The sequence below is a fragment of the Taudactylus pleione genome, unplaced genomic scaffold, assembly GCF_031769625.1.
Source record: "Taudactylus pleione unplaced genomic scaffold, aTauple2 ptg000189l, whole genome shotgun sequence".
Lineage (NCBI taxonomy): Eukaryota > Metazoa > Chordata > Amphibia > Anura > Myobatrachidae > Taudactylus > Taudactylus pleione.
This window is the reverse complement of record NW_028284591.1, coordinates 14,575,021-14,592,783: the sequence shown is the minus strand read 5'-3', so window position 1 is coordinate 14,592,783 and position 17,763 is coordinate 14,575,021.

Here is a 17,763-nt window from a genome sequence, read left to right as displayed (position 1 = left end):
GCCTCCACTCTTTCACATCATACTGTATGGGAAACCTTTTCATCAGTTCAGGGACATCGCTACAGCAAAGCAGGTCACCATTTTGAGAAACATATGAAATTAAATTTTTGTATCTGTTACTAAACCATGGGATAGAGGTACCAGTGTCCAATAAGTTTTTTTCCTTTAACCTAAAGCCTAAGCCTGTGTTATTAGAGCCCCCAATCCTCCTCCTAAGTACAGTATACACTCATCTCTCTGCTGTTGACCTGCCCTTCACCTCAGTTCACCCTTCAACTGTTCACCCTTCCTCTTCATTTGTAGCTTTCAGGGGCAGGACTTTTTTTCCTCTTTTGCCTTCCTTAGTACTACCCATGCCACCTGTGCTCCTTGTCTTTTGTCTCCAAGTCCATTCAGTGATGCTTTTAGTGTATGCTCACCCTTACATTGGATATAGGCTCATCAAGCCTCCCGTCTCTGTGACTTACCATCTCTTATCTTACAAGACAGTGAATTTCCCTACCCCAACCCTAATTCCTTGTCCTACGTAGTCTGTATTTTTATTGCTGTATGCTGTTCTTATATATGTTGATTTACATTCTATTGTACTTAAAGCTGAGGTTTTTTATATTGAGGAGTTTGAAATGGATTCTGTATAAAATGGGGAGACAATGTAGCAAATTGCAGAGAAGGGTAGTGGAAGTAGAGCGGCAAGAGAGACAAACAAGACTGGTTGTAACACTGAGAATGGATTGGAGAGTGGAAAGATAAATAAGAGAGATGAGGTTGCAGTAGTCAAGAAAGTCAAGAAGTAGTGATGAGGTTGCAGTGATGAGGTTACAGTAGTCAAAAAAAGAAGAAATTGAGGGTTATAGTTACTAAATTGTGGAGAAGTGGAGATGTTGCCCATAGCAACCAATCAGATTCTAGCTATTATTTTGTAGAAGGTGGTAGGTAAATGTTATGTACAATATGACTGGTTGCTATGGGCAACATCTCAACTTCTATAAAACCCACTCTTCAGTAAATATACCCCAGTGAGCATTTTAATTGCTCCCAAGATGAGAAAGGAACTGATCCTGCATACTGTATGCTACAAAAGTGGAAGCAACAGGATTGTGAGAGGGAATAAATATTTGGAGTAAATAAGAAAGAAATATAGTGGTTGATATCCAAGAAGCCGACTTGAGGAATAGGAGGCCCACTACCTAGTTGTCCTCCACATGGCTGCCAATAAATATTGCGCTTCTGAGTGCAGAATAAACATGCAGGGCCAAACTCCAACATAAGAAACAGAAGCAGTTTGCATCACCATTGTCCAGATCATCGAAAGATAGGTCCCTTGTCAGCACCCCCATAACCTTCTGATTGTAGCCCTGGTCCGCCTCCACAAAATCATTTCTAAACTTGGTAACACAGGCAAATTGTAACATTAATTGCAAGAATCCATAATAAAAATAAGTGAAAATCATTAACTTTATCATTAAACTACCTCTATGCTGATTACATGTAACCCACCCCTTCCCCGCTGTCCTCTGTACTACTTACTGTACTGTGACCAACTGAATCTCTAAACAGACAGAGCATATTGTTTTCCCCTACCTCAAGTCTGTACAATTTCCTAGGTATGTGCAGGAAAAATGAAATGCAGGTACACACTCTAAGCACTCAAAATAGTCAACATAATTATGATATACTCCATGATAATCATAGAGTTTATGTTATGTTTGAAATTAAGGTGTGCAGACCAAGAGACCCAATCCCTAATTTTTCCACTGTATCTGGTTATATAAAGTACACCTGAAGGTTGTGACTCCTTTTTGCTTGGTTTCTTTATCTGCCCTTAGGTGAGTTTAATCAACACAGGTTCCTGCTTTGCTGTCTACATATGGAAATGGGCACTATTATGGTAAATCCTTGATAAATTGATATAATGTAATAAGCTGCATACACACACAACGATTTTAGTAAACGATTTTCGTTCATTTTTTATTTTTTCATTTACTAAATGTAATGAACGATTTTTTTGAACTACAAATTAATTTTGCATATTCCCTTACTGAAAATCGCTGAGTTGGTCAGTCTGACTGAACTACAAACTACAAACGTGAACGCGCATGAATGATAATTGTTCATCATTGTAACTTAGAAAGTGAACGATTTTTTCAACGATTGAATGATAAACGGTATCTTTAACGATAATCGTTCAAAAAATCGTTGTGTGTGTATGCACCTTTAGTATTAGAGATTTTAGGGGACCATCTTATGAAGTTCACCTTGAGGTGGTTGGTGGACATCCATTTTCAGCTAAATGTGCTAAAAACATTATACTTCATGTAATAGTAATTGCACAGCTGTCCTTTGCAGTCTGGGAATTTCTGAGTGTATTACCCTGGAGTCATTCTGCTCATGCACAGAGGTTGGCCAGCACCATGGAAGGGATAATATTGGATCTCTCTCTGGGAAAACTCAGATAAGAAGCCCATAGGCATCTATTAGAAAAACATCATCTATAGATGGCATTCCTTAATGAGGAACTCCTAGCGTTTGTAGGAGGGGTTACTGACATCACTACTGATGTCAGTAGTGGACTTCCTGCTCTATTAGAGCAGGAAGTCCACTTGGGCTTGCCGCAGCTAGACCATACCCCAGGGTCTCGGCGCAAGCCCGAACGGCTGGAGATAAAAAAAAAATAATGCCCACATTCAGAGTGAGCGGCTACCGGCAGCGACCGGCTCTGAATGAGCTCCTTGGTGCATATGGAAAATGCATTTTTGGAGGTTTGACCAGATTTTTCAGCATAGTGCATCCCACCCATTATGTTTGAAATTTGAGTTTTCAGTGCTTAATGTCACCCATGACTGTAATTTCTGCTATGTTCCTCACATGCAAACTCTCTCTCTAACTGGTTACCTTCAAAACATTGCAAAAATAAACCCTTTTTTAACCAAGATGCAACCAAAACACTTATCTATACTTTCATCTTCCACCGTAACTACTGTAACCACTTTCATTATGGCATTCCTCTCACCCATTTGTTCAATCTGGGCTAAATGTCACACCAAATCACATGAGCTACTCATATTGTCCAGAAACCAGTTACAAATGTCTCCCCACTGAGCATATATTTGCTGGGCACTAGAACCCAGAGTCTGCAGGTAGGTCTGTCCTTCAACCTGATCCATCTTAGTGCTGGGTGGTAACATGGTGAGAGACAGTAGCTCCATGTGAGAGACCCCAGTTTATACCTGCATAAAGATGTTCCAGCATCATGCCCCACTACCCACAAACAGCATACAGATGTGTCCTGCTACATCGTTGCTGCATATGTGGCAAATCACGACACAAATGGCATGAGGCATGTGCCCACGAGTGGATATGCGCACTGCATTCGCACCCGTGCCTCCATAGAATTGCATGGTACAATCGCAGTGCGCACCATAGCATACCATAGCATATGTTGCTGCGGGTAATCACATGGCGCAATAAGTGCACACATTTGTAGCGTGATCGGCATAGATGTAGCTGAACACATATGTACACTCAGCAGCTGGTGAGCTGTATAGGACCATATTCCACTCAAGCTTCACTCCATTACCAGTGTAGTAACAGTGAGAATGGTTGTATCTGCTCTCTGTCAATAAACCAACACACTGGTTAAGTAACTCGTCTGTTTATAAGTTGAGTCATTAGCTGGTGTGTGCCCATATAACTCTGTAGTATCAACATCTGCACACACCTCATTTCCAACAAAAGATACTTTATAATACATCTCTCAATCTAAACTACAGTACAATACTTCTCCAGTGCTGCTACTTACCAATGGAATCCTTACCATGCTAATCAGACTCTCCCCAGCCTTTAAATCTTTAAATGCTCACAGAATACTAATTTATTTTCTAGAGCATACCCTACATACATCTACACTGCTCACACCTGTATACCATTGTTATTGTCACCATCACCATATTCAGGGCCTCATTCAGAGGCGGTCGGAGAATGCAAGCGGTCGCTCAGAAACTGGGCGGCCGTTGCATCCTGACCGCCCGTCTCTGTTTCGGTCGTTAGGCTGTGGGTTTAAACCCACAGCTCTAACGATCACTAGGGTGATGGTCGCGATGGTCAGAGACCATTGCGACCATCGGGGCTTACGACGAGACCCTAGGGTAGGGTCTCACTTGTCGTAAGCCCCGGAGAGCTTCTGGCTCTGTCAGAGCCGGAAGCTCTCCACTGACATTACTAGTGATGTCAGTGGGGCCTCCCCCAAACGGTAGGCCTCCATTTGGGCTGCCACCCCCCCGGCCCGCCTTCCAAACGGGGCGAGCTGTCAATCAACATCAACAGCTCGCCCCCTTTGGAAAGAGACCTGCTACGACTGGCGCTGTTGGTCGTAGCGGGTCTCACGCATGCGCACGAAGGAGCCGGCTCCCTCGTGCGCATGCGCACTTGACAAACATCGAGGCGGTCGTGCGGTCATAGACCGTACGGCCGCCTTTGAATGAAGGCCTCATTCCTTTTGTCTCAGTTCTGATCTTTTCACATAAATTGCAAGCTATCTAATAAAAATGCTCCCTCCCTACTCTTTATTTATATGTCTGCATTTTATTTGACCTTGTTCGTCTCTGTAGCGTATATCTATATTGGTTGTTGTGTGTACCCTGTACCACATTCCTTACACCCGGAACAGATACCAAAGTGTACCTGCAGCAATTCCTCCCCTTATTCAATCTACCAGCTGTGCCATCTACCATGTGATATATTTGGAAAGATGGCGCAAAGGCAATATTGTCTTTGGGACTGTATGTGCTGTTTTTCCCACCGATCTGTGCTACCAAGCACTTGTCACAGTCGTAGGAATTTGTGGCTGTGTTCCCGGGTCTGATTTGTTAGAGTCAGCCTCATGCTGGAAACTACTGGGTTTAATGAAGTTTCTGCGCATAGAGTAGAATAACAGGATACAATCCGAAGAGGAGATGTAGCACTAGCAGGTTGGCTGCAATACTATAGTCATGTACTGGAAGAATATTGGTTGAACTGGACTCCAAGGCTGGTACTGGAGTGGAACTGGACTCTGGGCTGGTACTGGCGGGTAACTGGACTTCGGGCTGGTACCAGAGGGTAACTGTACTCCTGCAGGTACCAGAGGGTGACTGTACTCAGGGCTGGTACCGGAGGATTAACCGGACTCCAAGTTAGCACTGGAAAGTGACTGGACTCTGGGCTGGATCTGGAGAATAACTGGACTCCGGGCTGGAACCGGAGGACGAACTGACCTCAGGACTGATGCTGGAGGGTAACTGGACTCTGGGCTAGTACCGGAGGATGGATTGAATCTCACAGGGACAACACGGAAGGTATAGAGAAATCAATCTGAGGAGCACAGTATGGATGCTCACTGTCAAGGCTATAAGTCCAGTTGCACTGGCAACTTGATACTGCTGCAGGAAGTCTCTTTATAGGGACTGCAGCATGCTGATTGGCTGAGGACTGAGGAGAAGCTGCTCCATTGGTGGAAGTGGTGTCACATGGATTTGTCCAAGTTGGCTGCACCCTTCTTCCGTGGAGAGCAGAAGCCTGACCACGTGGGATGCCAGGCCTGCTACAGCGGGGAAAGTGCAGATGCCTGTGAGAAGAGAGGAGACCAGTGGGACCTGCTGAATAGGACGGAGCCACTGCAGCACATCGTAGGAGTCGGAAGATGCCATGGGCCAGCGCCTGCAAAGATAAGTGACGGAGTCTGATTCTGGGGTCTCCAAAGAGGGCTGTGACAGCAGTGTGTTGCATTCCAAATCAAGGACAATATTAATAAATAAATAGATAGAGAGATGAGCCACAGTATCGCATCATGAGGGCTGATTATAAGAAGTATGATGCGCCTTTTTCCTTAGTAGCATCTGCGACTTTATGCTAATGCTAGTAAAATCCTTTCCCCTGGTGTACAAGCGTGTGTCTGAATGTTCAAAGACTGAGATGCCCGCTTTGAACACCTGCAGTCGCAACCATAGGTATCACCAGTGGGACTTCCAGCCCCATGTTTGGTGCAGAATCTCTGTCAGAGACTGGTCTCCAATGTATGCGGTTAAGTGACTGAGGGCCTGATTCAGACCCAGTCGCAAGTGCTGAGCACTCACAACCGGGTCGATGGTGGCCCAGAGCGCATGCTCACGAACCGGACAGCGACGGGAAATCCATCGCTCCGGGTCTCGTACCTACCACAAGGGTCTCGTCGCATGCCCGATGGTCACGATGGTCTTGACCATCGCGACCATCTTCCTGACCGCTCGCTATAGCTGTGGGTGGTCACCCACAGCTTTGTGAGCGGCCAGGAGGCCGTTCGAAAAAAAAATAACCCGGCCCTGATTCAGAGCGAGCACTCTGTCAGAGCGTCCGGCTCTGAATCAGGGCCTGAGTTTGCAATCACTCATTCGACCCTGTAACACTGCCATAATAGTCCCAGCAGATACAATATCTTCGTGCATCTGTTTAGACATCGCCCAGTCACTGTACAGGAACACCCAATCCATTCTAAGATCAGTACAGCACAATTGGTTCTGCACCCTACTCTGTTCTCAGACACCAAGCCACCTTTTAGAGATTATTACACATGCACAGTCACAAATAATGCCTAATTTACATGTACATTGGCCTAATGGCCACTTCTGACTAAAGTTACATTAGTCCGGATCTCTCTTAAAAAAAGATTATTAAAAAAAAAATCATCATGTATAAACACATTAATTTTACGTTAGAGAAAGACAATGGTAAACTAACTTCATTTACAGCTGTTGCAATTTTTACCTTGGATTTTATACACTTACATTCAATATACAAACAATCAAAAAAGATTAAATAGATTTGGATAAAAAAAATTCTGGTTACGATCACTAAAGTCAGTAACACTGCATTTCAGATGGTATAATAATAATATATATATATATATATATATATATATATAAAAAAATATTAAAACCAAAACTTGGCACCAAGCACTAAAATTTGCAATAATATTCCAGTACTTACTGCCATCTATGCTAAAGAGAAGAGACTTTCATTGATCATTCCCTGACAGATTTATGAGAGAAGATTAGAGTCTTACATACATATGTTGGAAGATGTGGCTTAATAATTCCTTTTACCCTACAGAGGAGAATATTTGCTCCTCTATTTTCAGGAGTTGAACCAATTTCCTTCAGGGCTCCTTTATGTTATATTACGGTCATGAATAAAGATTCAGATTGTGAAAGCTATTTGCAAATAAACTATTTTATATGTTAAATATGTATTCAGTTTGAAAACAGTTAAATACATGTTTTGGCAGCATATCTACTATAAATCGTTTCCTGTACGACTCAGGCTGTTATTTCTAGCAAATAAAAAATGTTAGCTTTCTTAGAAGCACATAACGTAATACAGCTGTCAGCACTCTCATCATTTCCTGTTGCACGACTGTATGAGAATACAGATGCCCAAAATGCTTCTTTCTCTTAAACTCCCCCCCAAAAAAAGTTTATTTTATTTTTTCATCCAGGTCACATCCCAGGAAAGTTTCAGTCTGTATTTAAAACAGGAGGTTGAATGATCTTTGGGCCTGATTCAGACCCACTCGCGAGCGGCTGTCCGCTCGCAAGTGGGTCGATGTTATGGACTGAGCATGCGCACGACGGAGGGAGCTCCGTCGTGCGCATGCGCCAGACGCGACGAGCGAAGGAAAGTCCTTCGCTCATTGTGTCCGATCAAAGGGGGCGTGCTGTCAATGTTGATTGACAGCACGCCCCCTTTGGTGGGCGTGCCGGGGGCGTGCCTCCCTGACGGGGGCGTTCCCACGGGAACGCCTCCCGTCAGAAGTCGACCCACTGACATCACTAGTGATGTCAGTGGGAGTGATTTTGGCTCTGATAGAGCCAATATCACTCCGGAGCTTGCGGTTGAAAACCTCAACCGCAGGCTCCGGCTCGCAAATTCGATGGTCGCGATGGTCTCGACCATCGCGACCATCACAATGCACGCTCGTATAGCCTGTGGGTGGTGACCCACAGCTATACGAGCGTCCAGGAGGACGCTCCATGAAAATGGAGGCCGGCCCTCATTCAGAGCGAACGCTCTGCTCAGAGCGTACGGCTCTGAATGAGGGCCTTTGTTCTTACATGTCTAATCCATTACACCAATGATAAGGAAAGGTCAGACAGATGACATAAGCCCTCATTAACTTAATATATTGGTTTTGGCCTTCAGCGCAGCCTTAGAATTATTTTAAATCCAATTACATTGATCAGAAAAATGTCACCATATGGAATCTACATCTTTGTGAAATGTGTTTTTAAAATTTTCAACTGGGGAAATTGGAAACGTCTTAGGTAACAAACTAAATTATAATCAATATTGTTTCATGTAATTTGAGCCGAGAAAGAACTTATTTGGCCAGGTACGTAACACACTCTTAGAATGAATGATTCAATGAGTCAAATGAAATCACACACTCTGCTGTAATTGAAAAAAAATCAAAATATGATAAGTACTAGCTGAAGTACCTGGCGCTGCCGGAGTTTAAATCTCCAAGCTATTAAGTTTTATCATGTGATGTCATCCAAATCCATCCAGTGGAAAGCTTAGAACAGGCTCCCTGGGTCAAGGTTCTGCCCAGCGCACTCTGCTGCGAGGTCCGACTGGGACCCCAACAACTCCATTAAGCATCCCAGACCTATTTCCACCCCTCTGTGAAGTATTTATCCAAATCCATCCAGTGGAAGGCTCAGAACAGGCACCCCGGGTCAAAGTTTGCCCAGTGTACACCAATAGGAGGTCCGACAGGGACCCTAACCCCACTAAAACCTGTCCAAGATCCAATTGGACCACCTCACGTTGATTTCAAACCAATCAGTGGATGGGTGTCTGAATGCATAACCGGAACAAACAAAACTAACAAACACACAGACCAATTAATTTTATATATAAGAAATATATGTTGAAGTAGGACCCACAGGCCTATGACCCCCTCCCACCTCCTCCCAGGTATTAATGACCCATCTGCAGAATTGTTAGTATTTCATCATTTCATCCTCCACACATCTCCACATTTCCCATGACCGTCAAAACCTTGATTGTTCCACCTACCCACATGTTCACTTTCTAGGATACAATTTACTGCAACCTGTCCTTCCAACCTCATATTAAATCACTGAACAAATCCTGCTGATTTTAGTTAAAGAAAAAATACCCAAAGGCATTGAAGTGAATAGTCTAAGGTCAAATCAAAGTTGCTGTGTAGGTAGCCAACCTCATCATCATAAAACCTAATGAAAAACTCGCAGTACTATGAAATGAACTAGAACAAAATAATCTGTGAATGTCACAATAACAATTTATTAAATAATTTATTAAAAACAAGTAACAAATAATACAAAAAACAAACAAACAATCGATCTTAACTGGCAAATGACCTAGAATTATGTGATTCTGCCACAATTGTAACCTGAATGAACAACAAAATATTGTTCTTAAAAAGATCAATTCTGTCATGATATTATATATAAGTAATGGAAGTCCTGAAAAGAGTATGAACTAGGCAGTGTAAGATTATACAGCACACTCAAGTTTATACTCTTTTCTGGACTTATGTTACTTATCATTAATATCATTACAGGTGTCTCAGAATAGAATTTATCTTTTTAAGAACAAACATTTTGCTGTTGGTTCAGGTTACAATTGTTGCAGAATTACATAACACCTAGGTCATTGCCAGTAAGATCAAGTGTTGTTTTTTTAGTGTAATCATTTATGTTATTTGCTACTTGTTTTTAATAAGTTGTTATTGTGACCATCACGGATTCTTTTATTCTAGGTCATTTATAGTGCTGTGAGTTTTTTTTTTATCTGCTTTGAGTGTAACAATATCTGTAAAAATAACCATTCTGAGATACAACGCAATAGAGGCCTTAATGCATGCGCTCTTTATATAGTATCTTGGTTTGACGTCTGTACCACTCAGTTATCTCCGCTTCAGCTGCTCCCAGGCTTATCCAATACGCCAACCTTTCATCTACAGCTGCCCAGCTCTTCAAATGCGAACACTGTCTCTCTCTGCTGCAAGAAAAACATATCAAGTATATTCTTAAGCAAAAAACCCAATTCACAATCCAACTGCTCTCATCACTTGATCCAAGACTTATATACACATCTATACTGTCCCCTAGCTTCTCAACCTTTCATTGATCTTTGAAAACTCTTATCTATAGAGAAACTTACCCCGATTCCATTTACTCCTCTTCTTACGCATTCAACCTGTTCCCCATTTCAGTGGCAAACGCAGGATTTCTAGAGGGGGCTTCCAAATGCTTGATTTTACAGTGAGTGTGGCCAGTCCATGAAGGGACATAATTAGCACTTATCAAGCTTTAATAAGCATCATACAAAGTATATTGTGTTGCATAATTCTAGCATATACAGGACCAGCAATCACAGTATGCCATTAGATACGGCAGTAGGCCATCCTGCCTGAGCTGAATGTTTTTTTTCAGATGTGAGCTCCATTCCAGGGTATGGGAGCAAGTTCGAGAGTCTTGACTAGCAGCAGAAGAACCTAGCACTCCCCTGGACATATACTGTATGTACATATTGGACTATTTATGTACTGGATAGTGTCAGGGCCGGCGCTAGGGTTTGCAGCGCCCAGCACCGTCCTGTGTTGCCGCCCCTTCCCTCCTCTACTCCCTCCCCCTGTGCGTATATCAGCAACATAGCGCCGGGTGGGATGGAGGGCTTTTCCTGCGCCCTCTGGATCTCATGGCGCTCCGGGCGACTGACCGGCTTGCCCATCCCTGGAGCCGCTAGTAGATAGTGTATTATTATACAGTATTAATAATTCCCCTATTGATGGTCTATAGCAGTGCACCCCTAACAGTGCATGTGTTCCACATCTCCTAGTTGGCGCACAGGTATATTTATTACTGGCTGGCCCATTTTAAAAGATCCACAGGTGGTGCTAATCATTTCAATTGTGATACTGAGAAGAACATGCAGTGCTAGTAACATTTTATTATATTACTATTTCTATTGTGGTCATGGTGTGTGCTGGGGAGGGGGGTTTCCAGGTAGACGGACCCCCCCACGTTTGCCTATGCATTTTATCCTGACTCCTGCGCCCAGATTACACCAGAGTCTCTTATTAGCTCACTTTCTTCTCTATACCATATGGTCACACCACGAGACCTCTCTTTACGCTCTTCACACTTGTTGTATGACTGTAGTTTCTATAAAAATGTCATTCCAAAATACTCCAATGCCCCTAGCTGAATAAATTGTTCTAAATAATGATGATGTAGATTATATTATTATTATTATTATTATTATTATTATTATTATTATTATTAATCATAATAATCATAATAAGACTAAGAATAATAAATGGGATAATGTACTGTCTACTGTAGATTACAATGGTAGTCTAAGTCACTGAAGTGATCCATGATCATAAAAAGACTTTTATACAGGTCCTGGATCTTCAAAGTGACTTATAATAATCATTATTTACAGTAGGGAGCATGTTATTCCCTATAATGTTCAGGATTTACTAATAAACGCTAAAGTGATGACATCAGGAGCTAGCAATTATAAATGAAGACATCAGTTTATGCAAGTTTTATTTACTGGAAGTTTGTGTGTGTATTAACATTACATTCATATTATAGAAGATATACTATGTACAGTAGTATAAAAATAATAATACACAGAAAATAAAGTATATATATATATATATATATATATATATATATATGATATATATGATACTTTTCTTTTATCAGCATGCTCTATCTATTGTGCTGATGCGGGCTGTGACCAATGCATTTTTGAATATTCTTTTAAAAATGAGAAACTGTGCATCAATATCTTGCAGATACAATCGGGTGTATTACCGCCGGGCCGCATGGTTCAATTACCAACAGCGGCTACCCGACAAAGGAGGAAATCCCGATCGTCCTAAAGGTAAGTATTTACTAACCTAACCCTAACCCTCCTTAGGGATGCCTAACCCTAACCTCCCTCCCTGTGCCTAACCCTAACCGCCTCTCTAAGTGCTTAAACATAACCCCCCCATCCCCGCTGCCTAAACCTAAGTCTCCTGGGGGGGTGCCTAACCCTAACCTCCCCTCAGGGGTGCCTAACCCTAATCTTCCCTTCCCCTAGCCTAACCCTAACCTCCATGGGGGGTCAACTTCTGTACTTGTTTCCCGCCAAGTATATGTACAAGCTGTCCATTGCTTTTATTATTTATGTACAGCGCAAACATTTACTACTAGCAAATAATGGGTCTTGTGCAGTATAGTAATTGATAGAAAGTCTTTCTAGGTTCTTTATTATTTTTCTCCTCTTATGGTTCCATTTGTGCACTGATTTAAGAGATCAGGCCAGTAGTTCTACCTATGGTGAATTATTTTATGGTGTATATATATATATATATTTTTGTTCAAACAATTCATAATGTTACTGTCAAGCACCAGATACAAGGGATGTGGTTAGAACCATTTCAACCCCCCCATCCCCCTTCCTTTGTGTTTCATTGGTTGCCAAGGCTTCACATATTTTGAAAGTAATTTCCAGTTAAATGTTTATAGAAATCAGAGGAGGCAAATGCTGAAGCCTAACATTTGCAGATTGTTCCATTCAGAAATAAAACAATGCTCTGTAGAACAATTGATTGCATTGTTTGCAGTCTATGAATATAGTTCCCCCCCCTGGTAATAGTCATCATCCAATGCCTATTCTTATAGTATTTGAATCTCTAAATGAATGTAAATGATGTTGATTTACTAAAGTGGAAAATAGTAGCACTCCAATCATCTGTCATTCTAATCAGCACAATAAAACTCAGTGACTGCTTGAAAACAGTGTATCCCTTTTTGTTCCAAGACAACCCTAGGTTTACAAAGTTTAAATGTCCAGTTATTATGAACAAATCATAAAGGAAAACTAACTTCTTCGTATGGCACCCATATTATATATATATATATATATAGAGAGAGAGAGAGAGAGAGAGAGAAAACAATGTCCTGCACTCACGTCCAAAGAAACTTCAACAACGGGGTGGAACCTTCTAGAACACCTGATGAGATGTTCCTAGTATATCCGGAATAGGCACCAAAAAAAAGGGCACTCACCAGCAAAAGTACGCTTAATCCATTTTAATGTAGATAATCAACAGGTTGTAGTCAATGTCAATGTTTCAATCCACACAGGATCTTTGTCAAGACTCGTATAGTACAACCATAGTGCACATAAAACCATCATTCACTGTTGTGGACGGTGCTGCTGCTGAGTTTTATGTGCATTATGGTTGTACTATACTATTTTGAGATGTAACGAGTAATAGCAAGAATATGACTTGTTGATAAATCTTAGCCTTAATAATGAAAATAACATTAACATTTGATGGTATACTAGAACTTAAGGCATACTTGACAATCTCCGAGGAATGTTCGGGAGACTTCTGAAACAGAGTGTGGGCACCCGGATGCCGGAGAGAGTATCACAGTCACCTTGAAACCATATAAGTAGGGTAAGCAGCAAGCGGATCCAGAATAACTGTGCAGTTGGCATCATCATGCTCCTCCCACCATGGCAATTTGCGTAATTGAGCTGCAGTAGGCAGTTGCATCCTTAAGACCTACCTTATTCACAGAGCAGCCCTCTTCATCTGAGGGAAGGTCTGAAAATCGGAAACTATGACTTAAGGTCACTGGCAGCTTCAGATCATTAGGAATACATGGGATATTTACACAACCTATGTTTAGAATGTAAGCTCTTACGAGCAGGGCCTCTACCCTCTTGTGCTTCTTCTTACTTTACTTTCACCTACTTCTTACCCCCCACCAGGGCACCTAACACTTGGTTGCTTACGCTGTGTTGCATATCTAGGTGTTATGGTCACTTATGTATCAATGTATATTATCCATGTCCTTGTCCTATTTTGTACTGTAAGTCAGTTGTCAAATTATTTGTTTATGTACTGTGTAAGGTGCTGCGGAACACTTGTGGCGCCATATAAATAAAGGATAATAATAATAATAACAATACGAGTCTTGACAAAGATCCTGTGTGGATTGAAACATTGACATTGACTACAACCAGTTGATTATCTACATTAAAATGGATTAAGCGTACTTTTGCTGGTGAGTGCCCTTTTTTTGGTTTCCTTTTTTTAAGGTGCCTATTTTGGATATATATATATATATATATATATATATATATATATACACGTGGAAAGGACTGGCACTCCAAATAACGTATAAATAACTGCTGCCGGTGCCCTCACGACAAGGTAATTGTAGAGAAGGAAGGTGCGGCACTCTGGCATATGAAGAAATGGCAACACGCAGTGGTTGTTTTTCAACGTTTCAGTTCACTTGGAACTTTTTTCAAGAAAACAGTTTAATGATACAAACATACCTTAAAAAGAAGAAGCCACACCTCGTGAGACGCCTCTCAGCCGGAACTGGGACTGCACACCCGCCCGGCGGCGCCAATAGATGACGTCATCGCGCTCCTACGTGGGATAGCGACGACCCCATCAGTGACCCCATCACCATGGTTACCCATCACAACAATTACATAAATATTGTAAAAAAAAACAAAAAAAACCTATAGAGCGAAATACATCACAATTATTCCATGTTCAGCACTGTTGTTAGAAGGACATCTTGTAACAACCCTTAATTGCATCCCCTATGTACCGGATAAATGTTGGCTTGTTGGTATAGATGTTGTGTCGTTATATACTTCCATTCCTCATGATTTTGGTGTATTATGTGTCAAAAAATTTTTGTCTAGGAAGGCTATTTTTACACCAGCTTTGTGTGACATTGTGCTCAGACTATTGGAATTACTCCTTAAAAATAATTACTTTATTTATGATAAAAGTTTTTTTCTTCAAACCAAGGGTTGCGCGATGGGCTCGAGCGCAGCACCGGTTTATGCGAACATAGTTATGGTTGAAGTGGAGAGAGAATTGTTTTTTGGTAACACACAGATGTCCAGTAAAATTCTCCTCTACTTACGATTTATCGATGACCTACTACTATTTTGGTGTGGAGAAGCGTCTGAGCTGCAATTGATGTTGGAGAATCATAACAAGACTAGTTCACCAATTAAATTCACATTTGATATGAGTCAACAGACCATAAATTTCCTAGATGTTAAAATCATTGTTGAAAACCAACTAATAACTACTACAGTTTACTCTAAACCCACAGATAGAAATACGCTTTTACAGGCTCAGAGCTGTCATCCTAAAAACCTTTTACGGGGTTTACCTTACTCCCAAATGATAAGGATAAGACGCATAAATAATGACTCAGAGAGAGCCTTAGTCCAATTAAATGAGCTTATAGAAAAATTCTCTGCCAGAGGATACTCACGTAAATCTCTAGAATTAACTAAAGATAGGGTTATGCAGTTGGATAGAGATCAGTTGCTAATTAGGAAAGAAAAAAATACGACCACTATAGAAAAATTTCCCTGGGTGAATAGGTTTAATGTAGCAACCCCAGTAATTAATAAAATTTCAAAAAAACATTGGCCTATCATAGAATCAGATAAGAACCTTTACCTTAAGAATAGCCAGCTGATGCCTTGTTACTCACGAGGACGTAATTTACGTGACCTTTTGGTCAAAACGGGCATTTCTAAAATAAATAAAATTCCCACTAACAGATCCTTTTTACAGAAAAAAGTGGGGTGCATTAAATGTACATGTACAACATGCCAATTCCTCATACCTGGAGACTCCTTTGCACATCCACATAGTGGCAAAATAATTTCTATTAGATTTTCGTTAAGTTGCAATACCAACTTTGTGGTATACCAAATTATCTGTCCTTGCGGTCTTACCTACATTGGTAAGACCGAAAGAAAATTTAAGGAGCGCATGGCGGCGCATCGGTCCGCCATCCGCCAAGCTCTTGAGGTGGGTTCTAGTGAACAGCCGGTGGCACGGCATTTCGCCATGTGTAATCATCCGGTAGCCAGTATTCGCTACCGTATGATTGATCACATCCCTCCTCTTCTACGTGGTGGTGATCGGGCCACCAAATTACTGCAGTGCGAGGCTCGTTGGATCGCTCGTTTGGATGTAGTACACCCCCGGGGGCTAAATGAAAACATTTCCTATACATGCTTCTTGTGAGGAGGTCATCTTTACAGGAGGGTAGTAGTCCCCCCCTTTTAGGAATATCGATATGGGACCCCTACGGTAGGATATAGATATATTAGACATTTGTGTGGCTGCTATAGCCCTGAATATGTATTTATTATAGTGATATAATCTAGGTATACATCGGTTGCAGTTTTTTGCAACGATGATATTTAGTGTTGGTCTTAGTAGCAATAAAGGGTTGTTACAAGATGTCCTTCTAACAACAGTGCTGAACATTAAATAATTGTGATGTATTTCGCTCTATATGTTTTGTTTTTTTTTTACAATATTTATGTAATTGTTGTGATGGGTAACCATGGTGATGGGGTCACTGATGGGGTCGTTGCTATCCCACGTAGGAGCGCGATGACGTCATCTATTGGCGCCGCCGGGCGGGTGTGCAGTCCCAGTTCCGGCTGAGAGGCGTCTCACGAGGTGTGGCTTCTTCTTTTTAAGGTATGTTTGTATCATTAAACTGTTATCTTGAAAAAAGTTCCAAGTGAACTGAAACGTTGAAAATCAACCACTGCGTGTTGCCATTTCTTCATATGCCAGAGTGCCGCACCTTCCTTCTCTACATATATATATATATATATATATATATATTGCTGTATATCAATGGCTGGCACCCCCTAGGTGCCCTTCTCCCCATCATAGGCACTGTCTGGCCCCCACTTAATGCCATGGGAGGGATGTGCAAAGCATCACATCCACTATGCCGTACATTCAGCCAATTATTGGGTACAAACCGTTGATAATATCACTGGTATGTACCTAGAAAATCTCTATTTTGATAATAGCTGTCCTTTGCGATAGAGGGACTTCTTGGTTTATGACCCAGAAGTCCCTCTGGTATTCTTCTGTGCAGAAGGATGCGTGCACCACTGTGGGTGCTGGGAGGGATCCAATTGGATCCCTCTCAGGTGGAATTGCGGAAAGTAGCACATATGCTTCCATTGGGTAATGCCATCTAAAGATGGTGTTACAGATGAGGTCAAAGCTCCAGAATGTATCGCAATTTAGAGCTTGGTACCTAAATAAATGTGGCCATAACTCAGAAAATGGGGGTTTCTGAAGTTTTTTCCACATTTTACCCTTTAGTACATTCCACCCCATATGAGGAGCATGAGTTTGTAGTATCAATCCCTGGCTGTTTGGCAATGCGCGGAAACAGTATATCCCCATGTCACATTCAGAGCCCATTTTCAACATGAAAGAGCAGCAGCTGACAGATTCACAGGTAAGACATTGACTGGCTACTGTTCCTCTATGTCAGGGGTGGGGAACCTTTTTCTGATGAGGGCCATTTTGATATATAGAACACTATGCAGGCCACACCCCCTCTGCGTGATGTCCCACAGGGACAGGGCCACAATCACTGGTGAGTACAGCAATGCCCGGGTCATCCTGAGTATGCTACAGGGAGCTGTAAGGGCAGCAGTGTGACCATCCGAAGCATCCTAACGATGCTCCAGACAGCACTGCTGTTTAGATTCTGGCTGCAGTGTGCCATTCTAGATGAGGCTATGAGAAAAAGCTCAGAGGGCCAGACCAAATAATTCTGAGGGCCTAATACGGCCCCCCGGGCAGGAGGTTCCCCA